Consider the following 21,669-nt stretch of genomic DNA (forward strand, 5'->3'; position numbering starts at 1 on the left):
GTATTTTACACCCTTTGTTTGTTTGTAGTTACCGTATTTTACACCTTGTAAGTTTCTTTGTTTGTTTGTAAGTTTCTTTGTTTGTTTGTAGTATTTTACACCTTTGTTTGTTTGTAGTTACCGTATTTTACACCTTGTAAGTTTCTTTGTTTGTTTGTAGTTACCGTATTTTACACCTTGTAAGTTTCTTTGTTTGTTTGTAGTTACCGTATTTTACACCTTGTAAGTTTCTTTGTTTGTTTGTAACCGTATTTTACACCTTGTAAGTTTCTTTGTTTTTTTAGTAGTTTTGTATTTTTAAGTTTGTTTGTAGTTACTGTATTTTACCTTTGTTTGTAGTTTCTTTGTTTGTTTTAGTTACCGTATTTTACACCTTGTAAGTTTCTTTGTTTGTTTGTAGTTACCGTATTTTACACCTTGTAAGTTTCTTTGTTTGTTTGTAGTTACCGTATTTTACACCTTGTAAGTTTCTTTGTTTGTTTGTAGTTTGTATTTTACACCTTGTAAGTTTCTTTGTTTGTTTGAAGTTACCGTATTTTACACCTTGTAAGTTTCTTTGTTTGTTTGTAGTTACCGTATTTTACACCTTGTAAGTTTCTTTGTTTGTTTGTAGTTACCGTATTTTACACCTTGTAAGTTTCTTTGTTTGTTTGTAGTTACCGTATTTTACACCTTGTAAGTTTCTTTGTTTGTTTGTAGTTACCGTATTTTACACCTTGTAAGTTTCTTTGTTTGTTTTTGTAGTTACCGTATTTTACACCTTGTAAGTTTCTTTGTTTGTTTTGTAGTTACCTGTATTTTACACCTTGTAAGTTTCTTTGTTTGTTTGTAGTTACCGTATTTTACACCTTGTAAGTTTCTTTGTTTGTTTGTAGTTACCGTATTTTACACCTTGTTTGTAGTTAAGTTACCGTATTTTTTGTTTCTTTGTTTGTTTGTAGTTACCGTATTTTACACCTTGAAAGACACATGTTTTCTTTAAAAATATGTTTAAAAATCCTCATGCGTCTTCCATGACAGAAGTGAAGACAAGAGGTAAGCTTAGGGTTTACTCAAAACGGTCTCTCATACAGATCATAATCTTATAACTTTCCAATTACAAGTATTTTCAATGGTATAAATCATTCACTTTAACTAATATTGTCCATACATTGTGAATATGATGTATTTGGCTGTATTTACGCAGAAGGTTGACAAAAGTCAAGGTTACATCAAGATGTTGGTTGGTGGGTCAAAATGTTTTTTACTAGAATTGTCTTTCTAAAGTTAGGGTGCGTCTTTTACAAGGTAACGTTTTACAAGGTGTAAAATACGGTAATCACAAAGTTGTTCTGTGCCTACAACAGGTATCTAAACCTTGCATGTAGAGTTCTAAGCCTTCAGTTTTACCATTGTGCCAGTAGGGGTCTGTAAGGTTGTTAAGCTGTTTAATAAACTATATTAAATATTCCATATTCTGATTTTTCTTCGGGATTTTGAAGAAAATCTAATATTTTTCCAATCTGTATTTCATGTTTCAAAGGCACAAGTACCAAGAATTAAACATTATATATCTAGTTATTTAAAACCTTCCATTACTGAACCGTATCAAGTGAATCGAGTCACCATTACTGGACCGTATCAAGTGAATCAAGTCACCCTTACTGAACCGTATCAAGTGAATCGAGTCACCCTTACTGAACTGTATCAAGTGAATCGAGTCACCATTACTGAACCATATCAAGTGAATCGAGTAACCATCACTGAACCTTAACAAGTGAATCGAGTCACCATTACTGAACCGTATCAAGTGAATCGAGTCACCATTACTGAACCGTATCAAGTGAATCGAGTCACCATTACTGAACCGTATCAAGTGAATCGAGTCAATAAAATAAATCGAACTGCCTATTACTTGTCCAGTGTTTCAGTACCTAGGATTTCACAAAAGCTGACACAATATTCATTTTTAAATCGTGATGGCTTTTCGTTGTGCTTCCACCTTCGTATTCAGCTATAGCTGAGGAAGACAGTGAGTCAATCGCTGGTATCGGAGAGGTTAACAAATCTTTTCCTGCACAATACATAACATTAAAAATATGTATTGGTAGATACAGTTGATGTTGAAATACCTGTATAAGAGAAGCTGATAAGCCACGACTCATTACGGAGAAACCTCAGTGACATTTCTTAAGAGATTCTACATTAAGGAATTTCAGAAGTGTACGATCGGCCAGTTTTAATTTTGAAACATCTGTTGTACATTACTGCAACTGGAAACAAACTAAAGACGGATTATGCCAAGCTAGTCGGCCTTGGCTACACTAACATGCCAAAACATTGCTTTGCTCTCAATACTGCTGTATTGCGCTCTGTGATTGGCTCAAAAAAACTTAACAGTTCAGTAGGTAAGCTAACGGTCATTTAATACTGAGGTAGAGAAACTAATCATCATTTTACATTCGGTAGAGAAAGTAATGGTCATTTGACCTTCGGCGAAGAAGTTAATGGTCATTTCACATTCGGTGGAGAAACGAATGGTTATTCGACATTTGTCGAAGAACTTAATGGTCATTTCACACTCGGTGAAAAGGCTAATGGTCATTTGGCATTTGATGGAGAAATGAATGATCATTTGACATTCGGTGGATAGATTAATGGTCATTCGACATCTGTTGAAGAATGTTGTCATACAGCATCAAATACAGTTCTTGCTTTGCCGACATCACTTCAGTGGGCACCAATCACAGTCTCTGTTGTCTTATTTACATTGTAATTCGTTACGTCAAAAATCCTTCAGCTTTAGTTGCATCACAATTTCCATACTCATATTAAAGTCATATTCCTATGGTCTTATTTACGTCAGAGCTCCTTTTGGCTTATTTTAATATTTCAACCTGAATAAAACATTTTTTTACACTGGGATCTTTTAATTTATTCTTACTTTAATTCCAAGTACTTTACCTGGAACAATTCATATTATATTTTGTTACTTTTAAAGCCTAAATGAGACTTTTGCATCAATAATACTTTAATACTTTTGTTATAACGAATAATTTATTATAAATTAATAAAAAAGTTCTATACTATTTTATAATAATAATAATAACATTAAAACATTTATTTCCCGTTCCAGTTCGAGACTGTACGACTATATGGGCGAAGTATGTTTCATTGTTTCGCGTGTCTGAATCGTGAATTCACGTTTTTGTGAAACTTTGTCGCAAAAACACGCTCTACCCTTGAGGCCATGGGTGCGTTATAAGGGTAATGGTCAACTCCAACTATTCGGTGAAACAAAAATAGTTTAAAAGTTGGCAGTGGGTACTGTCTTTTTTGTAGTTAATCTATTCAAAACTAGGGACAGCTATGTGTACCTTTTCGAGAAAGTCTGAAACAAACACAACTCAACAAAAAAACAAAAGCATGCAAATATATTAATGTTCCATAAAGAAGGAAAGCCAGACAATAACCCAAATAACTGCCGACCGATCACCCTGACCATTTGAGTAGGCAAAAGTCTTGAGAGAATAATCAGTGACAGATTTTCCACATTCCTAGAGATAACATCAAAATTACCAGGAAACCAAAATGGTTTCAGAAAATTCACACAATTCAGTCAGATTATCTAAGCAATTGTTGATAGTTTTAATAAACGAGAATGCACTGTCGCTTACTTTCTCGATATTGAGAAAGCATTCGACACTGTATGGCATAACGGTCTCCGGTTCCGAATGCAAGAAATGGGACTACCGCGGGGAACTATTCGCTGGCTATTTAACTTTCTGGAAAACATAATATGTGGAGTTAACGTTGAAGGAACCTTCTCTGAGTGTTTTACCCCACAAGCTGTTGACCCTCAAGGAGGGGTGGTTAACCCTATCCTATTCATCATGTACGTAATAATATGCCTCTAATAAAAGATCCAAATCATGGATACTCCTCACAGTTCGCTGACGATGTGACAGCCTGCCTGGAAAAGTGCACCAACACCAACCATAGCAGCCACAAACATACGTCTATAATTAAATAGAATAAGTGAATATTGACAAAATTATATAATCAAAATAAACACAACTCGCAGTATTCATAAAGTTAATTAAACATAAAAAAACACGACCAGAGTTCTATATGAATGAAGCACTCCTTCAGACTGCTACATCTGCAAAAGTTTTAGGACTTATATTTGATTCAAAACTAACGTGGGTAAACCACATAAATAATATTAGAACAAAAATTTGGCGAAGAACAAACTATGCTAGGAGTCTAACTGGTAAATATAGTGGAACAACGGCAGATAACATCATAAAAATATATAAAACCTACATCAGACCCGTCATTGACTATCCAGCCCCTGCATGGATAAATATAAGTAAAAAACTATTACAAACAATACAAAATACACTACTCACAACAGCTTATAAAGTACCCAAAACTACATCATCAGAATTCCTGCATAAATAAGCACACATAGAAACAATAGTAGATAGACTCTTACATTGTACAATAAATTATTTTGACAAAAATGGGAGAAAAAATGAACTAGTAAGCGAACTAGACAGATACTGTATACATAGTGTGGATAGTTCTAAACACCCTTCCCCAGTAAATATATATTTTCTAAATGAATAAAAAGCCACCTATAAACTCGACTCCACATTAGGGGGTTAATTAATAAACACTTAAAGGGATTCATGTGAATTTTTTATAGTTGATACCTATCTAATGAAAGTGCAAGTAATTATGAAACTATAAAGAAAAGTGATTTACTTGCACCAAGTCTATATGTAGATAATTCATGCACATTGCCCTGATAGGGGCCTGAGTAAGTGTGGGTTACTTTGGCCCTCGTGTACAATGTATAAATACACTTGACAGTTGCTGAAACAAATACAAAGGAAGGAAGAAGAGGTCCACAAAACCTGACCCTCCTGGGTAGATAAATACTAATACATAAATAACTATGAGAGAAAGAGTATATAAACACTAAGACTCAAATAACTATGAGAGAGAGAGAAAACTATTCGACTAGATTCTTACCCTGTGAAGCATCGTCAAATCTCGCGAGAGCTAGGCTTGAACAAGGCTAAAATTAAGTAAAAGTTGTGAACATATTGAATTAAAGTAACGAAAGTATATGTTACGATGTGTTGTGTTAGGTAAAGAAAGAAAAAATCAAATTAAGCTGTTGTCACTACAATTCTGCTTACTTGGAAGTGATCATTTGATATTTACGTGGAAAGTACACTCGAGACAACCCAGCTAGACGGCTATTTATCTCTCGATACAGCTGTTTTCCCACTGCTGGTGAAAGATCTCGGTTCAAGAGAGAGGGTTCCTCTCCTGGTATTCGTAACATTCTCAAATAGAGTTCTCATTTTAACCCCACCGAATGTTCTACATGCTGCTAGAAAATGTAATTTCATGATCACGACTTACAAACTTTATATTATTAGAGAATCAAATCACACGACAACAGTTGCTAGCTCAGGTTCATTGATAGTCAAAGATTAAAAGTAAGACCTGAACTTTGTAGTTCCTTTGGACAAGTGTATCAGCCAAATTTAGAAATAGAAACATCATAGAATCATTTCATTATGTCTTGGTTTTTACTACAGAAAGAAACTTAATAAAAAATAATAATATTAACAGATTTATCTACAAACGATTGTACAAGCATATATGTATATATTAAAAATAAAATATAAAATTTCGTATAGAGTTCGAAGAATACCGAAACAACATTAAAAAACGGTGCTAGGAATAATTCACACCGTTAATATTGACATAACGGTACTAGAAATAATCCACACCGTTAATATTGACATAAAAAAGGAACTAAAAATAATCCACACCGTTAATATTGAAACGGTACTAAAAATAATTCACACCGTTAATATTGACATAGCAATCAATCCTACGATGATTTATTCACTAAAAGTAGAACTTGGTATGAATATATTATCTTACCTTTTTCTTACTGCTAATGGTAACATTGCTTTCATATCCACTTGATATATGTCGTTTTCTAATCTCTGTTAATGCATATAATAAATGCCAAAGGCGTAATCACTAACTGCCAGTTTAAATCTATTCTCTGTAAACACTGTAATTAGTAGTTTTATTTGGCACAGTTTCTTCTGGCGTACGTTTTTCGATGCTAAATGTCACAGAGGCTGTATTGAAGACATACACGCATGACGAGAACGATTAGTTTAAGTAACCGAACATGGATAACGTGTTGGATAAACCATCACACAGTGATGTGCGTCGTCTGAGAATAACTTGATTGCCTTTGAAATTAGATTATGCCATTTTAAATATTTCATTTACCAGTTACGGTACTTAGGGACCATAACTAACTTATAGAATAAACGTATGATAACAACTTTAAATGGAATTTAAATTGGATCATAATTCGAAGAACGATGTACTCTCTCGCGGGTAATGACAAAATATTATTAATTATCGTATAAACCACGTAAACCAAAACGCTTTATATATGATTACTTTAATACACTAGTAAACTTGTTTCATATTTAGGTGTACATCAAGTTGCAACTGAAAAACGTTTTTTGGCATAACCCTCGTATTCACAGTTCGGGTGTGTTTTTTACTTCGCCACACCAAGCCCAACATGAAATACATGAGGAACCATTCTGTTCATCCTGTTTTGAAACACTCTGAATCTTACAATATTCTCTGGTTTCTATTCATGCTATTCCAATATACTGTGAATATTTAGTCTTCAGATGGTTTCTATTAATTCTGTTTTGATACACTGTAAGGCTTATAATATTCTGTTCATTGTATTCCTTTTGTACAACACCGATATACCTATATTGTTACACCGATCAAAAAATGGCAAGAGGTTTTCATCTATCGAAGTATTTAATGTTTACTGAATGAAGATCTACGTTCAGTAATTCTCTTAAAATATTTAAGTGTGTGTGTGTGTGTTTTCTTATAGGCAAGCCACATCGAGCTATCTGCTGTGTCCACCGGGGGAATCGACCCCTGGATTTTAGCTTGGTAAATCCGAAGGCTTACCGCTGTCCCAACAGGGGACGTTTGTTTAAAGATAAATGTTTTTAAAACTCTTATATATACACGCAAGACGTGATAAAAATTAATCGTGTCATATTTAACTATTATTGTTTAACTAGTGAAACTTTCACTCAGTTGATTGATTACGATAAGAGTTTTTAAACGTAAGCTTATGATCACTTGGCCTGGCATGATCAGATGGTTAGGGCGCTCTACTCGTAAGCTGAGGGTCGCGGGTTCGAATCCTCGTCCGTCACACCTCGCCCTTTCAGCTGTGGGGGCGATATAATGTGACGGTCAATCCCACTATTCGTTGGTAAAAGAGATGCCCAAAAGTTGGCGGTGGGTAGTGAGGACTACCTGCCTTCCCTTTAACCTTACACTGCTAAATTAGGGATGGCTAGCGCAGAAAGCCCTCGTGTAGCTTTGCTAGAAATTCAGAAACAAACAAACTATGATCAATAAATAAAACAATCATCTTACAATTTTTTTTTTTTTTCGTTTTAGGGGACGCGAGGTTTAAAATGAATTAGCCCCCTTGTAATTTAACGGTAAGCTTAAAGGACTTTAACACTACATTTCAGAGTTCGATTTCTGCAATGGACACAGTGCAGTTAGCCCATTATGAAGCTTTGGTTTTGAACAAAAACAAACTTGAATTAAATAGTGGTGATAAAGGCTTGAACACGTGACAGGTTGATGAACTTGTAGAAGCCATATCAAGTATGTATATTTTAAAACGTAAATAACAGTTACTAGTAAACTTTATACAACAAACCATATTATTGAAACAACTGTAGTAAGAACTTCGGCGCGATTCCTTTAGAAGTGAAGAAAAGTAAATATATGTATCACTGTTTAGAACATTATGAAATATCTTAAATATAATTTTATAAAAGAAATCAATGAATACAATTTTGTTTAGTATTTCCTGCTACATAACTTAATAACATATATAATTTCCAATACGTTATTTTAACCTCTGGTATTCACCAATACTTTCAACTAAGTTAAGTGTTTTAAAAATAATTTGAATGACGTTATTTCTTTAAATGATTTTAAGCAGGTGGTAGATAAATCACTCTGAACTGTTATATGCAACCAATGTAAAACTCAAACAAAATCGATTCTTATACCCCATAGACGTCTCCACGACAAATTTAGAACTTACCTCTTAACAAAAGCAAACAAAAACGTGTAATAACCTGGTTTTCATTCACAATCAATAATTTTCGTTTTCGACGGTGGATAAAATTATTTTATATAATTCCTGACGGAACAGTATGTATTACAGTGTTTCATTTTAATATGTTACATTCTCAAATGTTGTACTCGTAAAGAAACATTTTAACAGTAAAGGTAAGCTAGCTCTTGTTCTCTATATATATATTAATATTTAATTTATAATGCCAAGCTTTGCTTGTCCAATAATCATCTCTAATACAGCTCAGAAACGAAGACATGCTCCACGTGTTGCCTCGTGCTCTTTACCGAATCTTCATGAAACACGTGTAACTTCACACGAATCGCGTAGATCGTGTAACTTTAGATTATTAACGAAGCTTTCTTTACAAAAACAAAGTTTTCCTCATTGTGACTTTGTCTTCAAATATTAACAGAAAAATTTCATTGTGGTAACAGAGCATCGAATTATTCAGTTTAATGTGTTAACGGTAGTTGTGGGGTGCGCTTCAAAACAGTTGTGGAAGACGGATATGTTTACAGTGTATTTTTGACACTTACAGCTAGAAAAACGTTGCTTTAGTATTTTTAAGACTTGTAGTTATAAAACTGCGTTGTTTTAGTATTTTTCAGACTCACAGTTAACAGTTTATTTCTATAATATTTCTCAGTCTGAACGTTATCAGAATTTGTTGGTTTAATATTTCTCAGGTTTACAGTTAAAAATATGTTTGTATGGAATTTTTAGACTTGTAGTTATAAAAAAAGTTATTAAAATATGCCATACCTACAGCTAACAGTGTGTTGATATAGTATTTCAGACTTACAGTTAACAATGTGTTGCTGTAGTGTGTCAGGCTCACATTTCAGTTCTTACATTTAACAATGTGTTGTTATAGCATTTCGAAGTTACAGGTAACAATGTGTTGTTATAATATGTCAGACTTATAGTTAAAGTATAGTATGCGTCGGGCTTATGTTCAATAACACATTAATATACGTTTAGATTCTCTTTGTATAAAACGGTATATTTAGATCACTTCTCTCCTCTCATTTTCTGACAGCTTTTGTTTTGTAGATGAAAATCAATAGAATCTCTAACGTTGAATAAATGAATCTATGTAACACTGAAACTTGTAACAGCTGCTATAGCTAAGTAGCTCAAAGGCAATGCTTTAAGAACCATCGCTCGCTCAGAAACTTCTACTCATAACAAATGAGTAAAAACTAAATCTAACTGCATTGTATTTACGTTTTCGAGGGAGAAACAAATGCAAAACGCAAGCAGTTTTTATTTCAAATGTTTATCCTAACTTTTCATTTGTAAATTACCGAAACAGCTGGAAATGTGGCAAAAATTCAGTGCAGAACAGCCCATAATAAAATCTGTCTTACTGAGCGTGAAATTATGTGTTGGGTTAAAATAAGAGAAGAGAAGATATAATGCTTAGAATTTTTATATTATATTTAGTTGCATTTTACGTTTGATTTGTCAATTTTTACACAGTTCTGTGTGTTGTATAGATTTGGTTTACAAAATTTTCTCGCCATCTATCGTAAAGTGCTTGAAAATGTATCGAGAAAAATGTGTAAAAAAACAAACAAAAATTATATAACAGTAACATTAGAAACAAATTGTCTTCCTTCTACATCGCATGCTCATCTTAACTTTTGATTGGTAAGTTACCAAAACAGCTGGAAATGTTGAAAACATTCGGTGAGATGTAAGATTTTATGGAAATCTTTTTGCTACATGTGAAACTGTGTGTTAGTTTAACACTTTAAATTAAAAGCAGTTCTTGGCTGCCTTCTCTGTGTTCAGTAGCTCAAAATTAGCAGATAGCTTTATTGGCCTTGCCATAAATAAATAGTAAGCCAACGTACGACTATGTGAATAGTTTTAATTCAGTGATCTTAAGGTACCAAAACGACAGGTAACATTTGTACACGCCATATTGGAGATTAATTACTGTTCATTCTTTCTTAATGAAAATAACTTTAAATTTTCTCGTTTTCTGTTGCCACTAAGAGCAAGATTTGTTTGTTTGTTTAAATTTCCGCAAAGCTGTACCACGGCTATCTGTGCTAGCCGTCCCTAATTTAGCAGTGTAAGACTAGAGGGAAGGCAGCTAGTCATCACCATCTACCATCAACTCTTGGGCTACTCTTTTACCAACGTATAGTGGAATTGACTGTAACATTATAATGCCCCCATGGCTGAGAGGGCAAGCATGTTTTGTGCGACGGGGATTCGAATCCGCAATCCTCAGATTACGCGTCGAACGTCTTAACACCCCTGTCCATGCAGGATTTAATGGAAGATAATCTTGATCGTTCGCTTGCAAAATAAATGAAGATGGAAAATGAATAGAACTGGAACTCCGGTCGCTCTCAACAAAGAAAAACCAAGAATATGTTATTCCAGCTTTTTTAGTTCAATATTAACGGCAGAAGAATATTGTTACATGAAAGTAAACTCAAACATATCGAACTTAAAGATAAACAAAAAATTGTCACGTCTTTTATTTCATTTAGTTATACAAGCTTAGTATTCGCGTGTGGATTATAACATAAGTAAAGAAAAAAATGTACTGTTGTACTCCAGAGGGTTAGATATATTGTTGTGCTGCAAAGTGTGAGATGTATTGTTGTGTTATAAGGTGATGAGATGTATTTTTGTGCTACAAAGTGTGAGATGTATTGTTGTGTTATAAGGTGATGAGATATGTTGTTGTGCCACAGAATGTGAGATGTATTGTTGTGTTATAAGATGATGAGATATGTTGTTGTGCCACAGAATGTGAGTTATAAGGCGGTGGGTGTCAAAGGGAAATGTATTGTTGTGTTATAAGGTGGTGGTGCCACAAATGAGATAATTGTTGTGGTATAGGACGATAAGATTACAACCGTTGTGCCAAAAAACGAGATGCAACGTCATGTGCCATGACGAGAAAGTGGAAATGTATTGTTGTGTAAGGTGGCGGGATTATATATTACTGTTGTGCCACAAAGCGCGAGAGACGTATTGTTGTGGTGGTGAGTCACGCGCCGCGAGGCGTATTGTTGTGTCATACTGCGGCGAGATATATTGTTGTGCTACAAAGTGTCGCGAGATGTATTGTTGTGGTATAGGAGGCGGTGAGATACTGTCAGCCACGCGCGTGAGACGTAGATGAGGCGGTGAGAGATATACTGTTACATCTGTCGCGTGCTACAAAATGTGAGATGTATCGTTGTGCTATGAGGTGGTGAGATATACTGTCGCGTCACGCGCCGCGAGGCGTGGTGCGGTGGATATAACGTCAGCGTCAAAGTGGAAATGTATTGTTGTGTTATAAGGTGGTGAGATATATTGTTGTGCTACAAAGTGTGAGATGTATTGTTGTGGTATAGGACGATAAGATATACTGTTGTGCTACAAAATGTGAGATGTATCGTTGTGCTATGAGGTGGTGAGATATATTGTTGTGTTACAAAGTGTGAGGTGTATTGTTGTGTTATAAGGTGGTGAGATACATTGTTGTGCTACAAAGTGTGAAATGTATTGTTGTGTTATAACATGGGAAGATATATTGTTGTGATACAAAATGTGACATATATTGTTACGCTACAAGGTGGTTGAATGGCTTTGTAGGAACTTTTACTTTGTTGTAAAGTATAGATTTCTAGATATTTACTTCCGCCACTGTTTTCACCCTCCGTGGATGTGTTTGTCAGTAAAATATCTCGAAAACAGTTGAATAGGTTTTAACGAAAATATATAAATTTGGACTATGACCCAACTTAGAAGAGATTAGTTTATGGAGGGTCGGTTCACAACAAGGTCACGAAAAAAAATTCCTATTTACAAGGACCAGTTTTTTTACACATTTTCTGCTCTATAACTCGATCAAAAATTATCGGATTTTGGTGAAACTTGGTAAACTTATGAAGAATAGTAATTCTGCCAAAAGTGTTTTGTGTCTGTTAATAACAATGGACACACGAACACATTCTGACAGCTTTTGAGGGCCGAATAAAATCAACGCTGCTTAGTGGAAATGTGTGGGCTATACTGAGTGCCCATCTAGTTTAAAAATGCATCTGGCGATAACTTTTCAAAACTGATGAACAAAATAAACAGTATATATCGAGTAATAATCTTTATTGCAGAAAATTGTGTTTCAGATAAAACGCAATAACTCAAAATATCTGGATAAACTTAAGCCTAATATATTTCTCGTTGATAAAGGATATTATAGTTAAAATTATATTTAAATTCATATGAATTACTGCTCCATAAATATATCGTCATGTGTACTTTCCTGGAGGCTGTCATTTAAATTTCTGGAGGTTTTAGGACCCCTAGTGGCACAGCAATATATCTGCAGACTTACAACGCTAAAAACCGGGTTTCAATACTCGTGGTGGGCAGAGCACAGATAGCCCTTTGTATAACTTTGTGCTTAATTACGAACAACAACAACACCAATACCAACAGGATGTTTTATAGTTATGTTTATTCAGCACTAAAGAAGGATGTTTACTGATTATGTGCAACAGTTAGCACACGATGTAGGAAAACTATAGAACCTTGTGTACCAGTTGACATCAACTGTTAAATTAAATATTTTTTAAATTATCAACTTTAAAATTTTTCATTGATAAACTGACGATAGTTGAAAAACTAAAATCTTTCAAGTTATTACATCGATAATTTATAGTATTGAAACCTAAATTAAACGATGACGTATTAGAAAAGAAAATTGGATATCTCCCTAATGCCTAGGTTTGTGAAGTAAACTAAGCCTAAATAAATTCCCTCTCCTGGATCATATGTAAAACCTAAGACTTTAATCATCCGAAAAACTACATAAAGTGAAATCTAATCTTAGAGTTTGTTCCCATGATACAATGTTCTTATAGATACCACACCTACACACCATTCGGTGTAACATTGTCCACAGAGAGTGAGAAACTAAGCCTAAAGATTTTGCAACCGTTGAACCAATTTTTTTTTCTTAAGTTACCTTGGTAGCAAGTATTGAACCCAATCTTATGGCTTGAAATCAAGAACTGGTTTCCAAATTCCCACGTGTAATTATTTTTCCTTTGTTCGTTCTCAGAGGAAGTATCAAGCGAACGTACTGAACACAATTTTTCTTTATTTTTTTCTTTTGTTACTGCTGCCAAAATCTTGCATCATTTTCTATGGGGACCTTAGACACCACTTACTGACTCTTTATCTTTAGTATACAGCTTATTTCCACAACGAAAAGCGTTCTCTTGTTGTCAGAAACTAATAGTACTGAAAGTATATAATATAATATTTCTATATAACGTTTTAATGCACAGGCTGATATTTTCTACTAAAACATTTTATGTTTTACTTTAAGAGTACAAGGTAGATTTTTTATTAGGCTTAACAAAGCATGAGTGTTCTGTAACAATGAGTTAAAGTGTGAGAATTAAAATATACGAACTTTTAGAAACATGGACTATGTTAACATAACAAAATGGTTGACAGTTTAAAGTCGATGTTTTTTGTATTATTTTATTTTAGATTCACGTGCAACGTTTAAAGTATTTGACAGTGAAGCATACCATTTACATAAATACCACACAACTTACAAAATTGATACGTAAAGTTATTAATGTTAAATAATCAATAAAAATCCCATTTGTATTTTCAAGACGGCTGGTGTAGGTATTAGCACATTAATTAAAATAAAGTACAGAACAACGTTTTGACCTTAAATTAACGTGAAAATGATCTAAGAAGGTCGAAAAGCTGTTCTGTACTTTATTTTAAAATACTAATACCCATACCAGCCGTCCTGAGAAAACATTTTTACTTCAAAAGGGTTTCTCGTCATCACGAGAAATCACATTTGAAAGTATTTAGTTTACATTTTTACAGAGCTTAAATCTGAATAATTGATTTCATACCATTTATAGATATCATATTTGAAGATATTAGTTTTACACCATCATTTACAGAACTCTTATTTGAAGGTATTGGTTTCACACAACCATTTACAGAGTTTACATTTAATGCTATTGGTTTATGAATCAAATCATAACGTCTGTCGTGACAGTAACTGTTCCAATACTTCCGCCAGAAATAACGTTTGTGACAGCTACAGGCGCTGCCGGTTTGAAAAGTACGCGTAATAACCAGGTTCTATTGAACTACCAGGACTTGCTGGTTCCTGATCTATTGAGAGTCTGAGTGATAGTAAGAGCAACATATGGTGACAAGTTGTCTACTGAAGAAACACAGCTGACCTTAAAAACGAAAGAATGGCTAAATGAACAAACTCTATCATTCAACATAATCTCTTTATCATGAGTGTCAAAGCTTCAATCATTACTAGGCTTCACTTTCTATCATGAAAATTCTGTCGATTGTGTTTTAATTCTTACGGTTTCGGGCAGCGTACTGACATGTCCAAGGTCTAGCACATGATATGTCGGTTAACACGTGTCACACTTTCAGCTGTGGGAGAAGTTACAATCGTGACAGTCAATATTCGATTTAGGATCGCCCACTGGGTGGTGGAGACTATTTAGTGGTTTCCCGTCTTCTGTTCAGTAATTCTAAATTAAGGATGGTTATGCCTGAGTCGTTTGTCTTTTCTGTCATAGCCACTTAGCCTAGTTATTTAAACAAGACAACGTTTAAATGTTTCGTCTTTTATCAGCATTGCTGTTAGTCACTTCAATAAGACAACGTTTAGATGTCATGTCTCATATTGCGTTGTTTCCTCCATCGAAAAAGGATAAGATTGATCTAATTTCTTTTGATTGTAACATATCTAAAGTAGCCCCTTGTCATATACCTCTGATTTAAAACAGTCATATTACAAGTCTTATCTTAGAGAGTATTAACAGTGATTACAGTCTTACTTTATTTAAGTTTCTATAACTTCGAATTCCAATATTTATAATTACCAATTTAGTTGATTGAGTGTGTATTTTGGGTTACTGTGATGGGCTGCGCTCCGGAAGATTCAAGGTTTATGCTGAAAAGCCGCAAAGCATGTTCTGAACTATCAAATGTGTGTGACGTGAGAGTTGAGTATGCAATACCATAAAGCAAAAACATATATAAATATCAAAATGTATTAAGTCATCAGTTGGGTACCCACGCAATCAACAATATATTTGGCCGTAGTTCCAATAATATTTCACGACATTATGCCAGCTTAGGAAACTCAGTTTACTTTTAAATCTGTATGTTAATTTAAATTTAAAATATTCGACAATTAGAAAAACATATAAAGTAAAAAGAAAACAAAAACAAAAGATACATGTACCAGCATTTTAATAAAAAATGTTGATGAATCCTAAATTCAAGGAGTAAAAATGATAATTCAGTCTCACTAAACCTAAAGTGGCATTCTAACATTAAAGACAACTTTAGTTCCTTTAATACTTTTGTTAGAAGTTATAATGTGCGTTAAATGGTCGGATGGATGATTGAACAGATAGATTTATTCATGAAGAAGTCGAGGCTAAGATGGTGGTTAAGTAGACAAAGAGTTTTCAAAACTTTGATTTGTATCATTACTCCTGTTGCCTTACAGCTCATCATTCACACTAGGCCTATTCTGAGAACATTTTAACATCTTGAATATTTATTATTTGTAAAATGAGAAACTGAAATAAGTATACATGTTTAAATCAAGTTATTTCTGCGTTATGATTGATAAGCTTAATTTATGCGCATACAATAAAGTTCATTCCGAGCTTCCTCACGAAAACCTAAAGGGGGAGCTAAATTCATCATTTAATCAAAATCGACGAAGTTATTTTGTAGCACTGAATATTTTTGTCCGTTGTTATATCTCATCAACGAAGGTTTATAAGTCATGAATCTTCTTTACCCATATAAAAGTTGAATTGTCTCTTATGGAACATAATATTACCAAAGAAGCAGTGATGCTTTTTCCTTTCTCACGTGAAATAATATCTAATTTATTGTCATCTATGTTGATTTATGGTTAACATTACTTAATCTCATACCGAACGAAATCGTGTGACTGTCTTGGCAAAATGCCAAGAATACCATGCTAAGTCAGGAACTATATCATTTATTGGATTTTGCTAATATACAAAAAAAAAAAAGTATTTTTTTGCATCACAGTATAAAAGAAACAATATAACGAAACATATGGTATAAAACGTTTCTTAAGAAATTACAAAGAACCAGGACATCTATTGTGAGACTGGAGGTTATGGACACGAGATAAAATAAAATAAAAAGGGGTAAATTAATTTTTACAAAAGTGTAATAAAATATAACGAAATAAGAAATGCAAGAAAGAAGGATAAAAGGCTATTGTTAAAACCAGTTAATGACGCAGATTCTAAAAGCGTTATCCTCTCGAGTTATTCTGTTGTATTGTGCTTTGGGGTTCACAAAAAGTGTTTTCAAGGAGGAATTTGGGGTTCGGAGACATTGAGTGTAATGATATGATATTTAACAAACATGGACATAATTAAACCTAAGAATAATAAAAAAAGGCTTTGATTTGTAACCTACACAAATGTATTCCACGAGAGCTGTCTGCGCTAGCCACCCCTAATTTTGCAGTGTAAGACTAGAGGTAAGGCAATTAGACATCACAATCCACCGCCAACTCTTGGGTTACTCTTTTACCAACGAATAGTGGGATTCACTGCACTTTATAACGCCCCCACGGTTGAAAGGGCAAGCATGGTTTGTGCGGCGGGGATTCGAATCCGCGCCCCTCAGATTACGAGTCGAGTGCCTTAACCACCTGGCCATACCGGACCCGCTGGTATATTGTGTAACATAGGTTATCAACGGTGTAAAAATAATAGATTGAACTTCATGAAAGAAATGAAAATACTTATATTGTGATGGTGTATTGTGTAATATAGGTTATTCTACATGACCTGGATTGTCTGTTTTGTTTTGATGAAGTACTTAGTTAGACAACTGTCATGTTGAGCCATGTCACAAATGTTTTTTGTATCTATTGAAATATTTGAAAAAGATGTTCAAAATTTGCAAATTAATGCAAGTTATTTTACACTGTAATCTTAAATTAGTAAATCAAAAGCCCTGTAGAGGGAGAGGTAAGGGTCTTTAGACCAGGAGGAGATTGAAAGATTAAAAAACAACAACAAACGATAATCAACGAAGGGAAGGACAAGAAAGAGGCAGCGCTTTGAAAAACAAGGGAAAAAATATGACATTTTGGACAGATGGGTCGTAAAGGGTCGACAAGTAGGAAGAAGCGAGAAAAATGAGATGAGGTTAGAATAACGTCAAATGCGAAGAAAATTGTGATACTCAGGTTATTATAAATTGGAATAAGAAACACCTTGTTTATTCAGTGGTTAATAAATCTATTTGTAGATTCGTTCTTTCTTTTCGCTAACATTTTCTGGACCGATGTATTCTTATTTTCTTTCTATTTAAATATATTTTTAATTCATAATAATCCATGTTAGTCTGTTTCTATTTAGAGGTTACAAAATGTTCAGGTTATAGAAGTATAATTCTACTATATCTGTTTTGTTTATTTTTTAGATCAAGCCACATTGAGCTATCGTGTGTGTATGTTCACCGCTGGGAAAAGGAATTCCGGACTTTAACATTGTAAGTCCGTAAACTTATCACTGTCCCACCAGGACACATTATGTTTACAAATGTTTGTTGTGCGGAGTAGAGAGTGACATTGAAAATAAAATATTTATTCACAGACGTTTGTTTGTATTTGTTTCTTCACTATTAAGCACAAAGCTGCACAATGGGTTCTTTAGATGATGTCCCTCATGGATATCGAAATCCTGTTTTTGTCATGATAACCTTCAGAGCCACTGGGGAGAAGTCGTGCTTGGAGCACGGTGTATATCTGTGTAATATCAATAGTCCACACCCGTTGAGAGCTTACGACAACAAGATCTGGAGTTCGATTTCCGCAGTGGTTACAGCGCAGGCAGCTTTAGGCTATAAACAAAATAATCCAAACTCATGGTAGTACTCAATCATACCTTATGATATCTTATACCCAGTGTAGACAAGACAAAACTCTAAACTTAGTTCTAAAACTATTTATAGACCACAAAATGTGTTTTTCTCGCAATTTCGACATCTGTAATCAGGTAGAAAAGTGATATAAGTCCGGGAATATGAACCTCATCCTTCGTAGTATTGTGTTATAGCTATATCATGTGTCACCCTAGATCTTTAATCTTCATACTCTTGTCTTATAGTTGTGTCACGTGTCACCCTAGATCTTTAACCTTCATACTCTTGTCTTATAGTTGTATCATGTGTTACCCTAGATCTTTAATCTTCATAGTCTTGTCTTATAGTTGTGTCATGTGTCACCCTAGATCTTTAACCTTCGTACTCTTGTCTTATAGTTGTATCATGTGTTACCCTAGATCTTTAACCTTCGTACTCTTGTCTTATAGTTGTGTCATGTGTCACCCTAGATCTTTAACCTTCGTACTCTTGTCTTATAGTTGTATCATGTGTTACCGTAGATCTTTAACCTTCATACTCTTGTCTTATAGTTGTATCATGTGTCACCCTATATCTTCAATAACACCTAAAGAGATTATATATATAAGTGAAGTTCAGGAATCAGGGGTCTAAGTTTAGTATGTTTATTGTTTTGAATGCAATATTGGTTTAGAGATTCTTAGGCTGATTTTTCCGTTTTGAACTGTAAAAACTAATTACTAAAACAACTGCATATATAGCTTTTAAAAAATAAAAGAATATTAGTTTAACACTACCTGTAAAACCCACAGTCAACAATGTGTACAGCTTTTACCACGTGTTTTCTTTATAGATACTGGTATTAGAACCCGGAAGCTCTGATGAATAATTTCAGGTGTTAAAAAGAACCATTTGCATAAAAAGCATACATGTTCTAAAGCATTAGAACTTAAGGTACTATAACAGATTGTTAAACAAGTAACTGTTGACACCACAGAGATTATGCATTGATCAGAATCAAATCATTTCTGTGTCCACTAAGAACTGAACCAGCCATAACCTAGTAATTAGCGTGCCCTGTACGTGACCCCGACGATTCGTGACTCAGGACTTGTTGCCTCGTACGCGCGTTCCGCACTTGGACGCGTTAATAGAATGGTAGTCAAATCCTACTACTCGATGGAGAATAGTCCTAGAGTTGGAGATGGGTATTGTCGACTCTGACTGCCTTCCTTCTTATTCATTAGTTCAAAATCAGGAATAAACAAGTAAATCACTGTTTAAATAAACGTCTATTCAAACATCTCGAATTTCTGGGGTTTCTGTTTAATCAAGTGATAAGAATTTCAGAAGAAGAACCACTATCTTCATACCATATACGTTGAACTCTTTTACTTACGTAAAGACTACTACAGCCCCACCTATTTTTCACAAGTGAAACTCCCTCGCCTGATAACATTTTTTTCTCCTTGAACGCTAATGTTCTTTCTCATGGCTGTTTGTACTATCTCGCTCTTTTAATGTGGTGTTTGCTTGTTTTGTTTTCAGAAATACATATATAAAAAATAATAGGAAGTCAGTTTACTTCATATGAACATAAATCATTTTGTCATTTTATATTTTTTCCACAGGCAACGACGAAATCACTGCTGTGGAGAATATATATCATCCAAGCAACAACCATTTTGTCTATTGTTGTTTTTTTCCCCATCCAACAAGGCATGAGTTAAAAACATGAAAATTTATCAAGTACGGTATTTTACTCTAGATGTCGTAGGCTGTTTGTTGTAACATTCTTAATGTCTTCCTTTTCATTGTAAAAGAAGAAAACAAAAGGTTCACATGAAAATTGTAAGAAAAAAGAAAGTCCAAAGAAATCACCATTACTCCAAACCCGAGTTCGAAAAAGATTTTTTATAAAATATCGAGTATTTAGAAACGACCTAGGTTGTACCTCTTAAGCTTATATTAACAATATAGATCAACAATGTAACTGAACCGTGTATATAATAATATAACTGAACAATTTATACCAATAATGTAGCTAAACAGTATACATTAACAATGTAACTCAACAATGTATATTAACAACATAGCTAAACAATGTTTATTAGACAACAGTATAGATATTTTAGAGAAAGTAACTTTTCATTTTCTGAAATTAAAAACAATCGATTTCACTTCTTGAAAACCTACGACTTTACTTATTGAGGAGATATCTTGTTGTTCTGTAATTAAGCACACGATGGACTATCTGTGTTCTGCGCACCAGAGCTATCGAAAGCCGTTTTTTAGCATTGTACGTTCGCAGACATCCCGCTGTGCCGTGTAACTTGTAACTAAACCCATTTTGGTGCATTTCTTAATTTCCTCTTTTTGTTTGTTTGGCTCAGGACAACAGTGCACCAAGTGCACCATGGACTATCTACGGGTGCCCGTCACGTGGAACCAAACCCGAATTTTAGATTTTAGAAGTTTAACTATTATTTTCACACGCTGTTCAGGTTGATGTCTTATAAAATATGTTAGATTTCTTGACGATTATTAAAGAAAACATGAAAAATGAGAATATACTTGGCATCCTCTTTGACAGCAACGCCATGGCGCGTATTGAGCATGCGCTGTTTTTACTTACGTCCTCAACGAATGTCATATAAAAAACAATATCTTTAATTGTTAGCCTACAATCTCTTGCTGTTAACCGTTGGCCGCAATCTATTAGTTGTTACGTTTGTTTGTGTTTTTATTAAAGTCAATATTTAGCATAATTTTTATTATCTTTCTTTAGTTAGATTAAATTAAATTCGACTGACGAGAAACAAAAACGATTTCAGTTAATCATTCCATCACACTTGAACCAAAACGTTTGTGAGTTTGTCCAGTTTCAAAGTATCGAAATACTAAAAATGGTTGAATGCCTTAACGGGCCCAACATGGTCAGGCCGCTCAACTCGCAATCTGAGGGTTGCGGGTTCGAATTCCTGTCCCACCAAACATGCTCGCTCTTTCAGCCGTGGGTATGTTATGATGTACGGTAAATTTCACTATTCGTTAGTAAAAAAGTAGCCCAAGAGTGGGCAGTGGGTGGTAATGACTAGCTGCCTTCCCTCTAGTCTTACACTGCTAAATTATGTCCGGTTAGCACAGATAGTCCCCCTATAGTTTTGTCCCAAATTCAAAAAGAAACAAAACTATTAATGCTTTAACAATCTGTTATACAGCTCAAAAACATCCTCAGAAAATTGAAATTATACTACAGAATCTTACACAGTGTTTTTCTAGGTATTTTACCACATGCGACCCTACAGAGAAGGCTGAAAAGCCGGAAATGTTTCCTTGATGGGGCCTATGATAGGAGCAAAAAGGCAGTGTAGATAGTGTGTTAAATTAGTACGGACAGAATGTTTAAGCATACATCAACTGAACCTGACCACGTGACTCTTCAGGGTTACATTCTAGACAAGCATATTCCTGATATGATGATAAATAAGTCTACC

At 34.3% G+C, this 21,669-nt stretch overlaps 1 protein-coding gene across 5 annotated transcripts in view; it reads left to right on the plus strand.

Annotated features, from left to right (window-relative positions):
• LOC143254955 (uncharacterized) overlaps positions 1–21,669 on the plus strand; it is a 140,154-nt gene that overhangs the window by 104,530 nt on the left and 13,955 nt on the right. For 3 of the 5 annotated variants that reach the window (XM_076509879.1, XM_076509881.1, XM_076509880.1), the window contains 2 exons: positions 17,753–17,821; positions 19,804–19,921. The exons of 1 other annotated variant lie outside the window; for it this stretch is intronic. The gene's annotated coding sequence lies outside the window, so the exon portion shown is untranslated. The remainder of the gene's footprint in view (positions 1–17,752; positions 17,822–19,803; positions 19,922–21,669) is intronic. One more of the 5 variants, XM_076509878.1, reaches the window with a different exon arrangement.

The sequence above is a fragment of the Tachypleus tridentatus genome, chromosome 7 (assembly GCF_004210375.1).
Source record: "Tachypleus tridentatus isolate NWPU-2018 chromosome 7, ASM421037v1, whole genome shotgun sequence".
Lineage (NCBI taxonomy): Eukaryota > Metazoa > Arthropoda > Merostomata > Xiphosura > Limulidae > Tachypleus > Tachypleus tridentatus.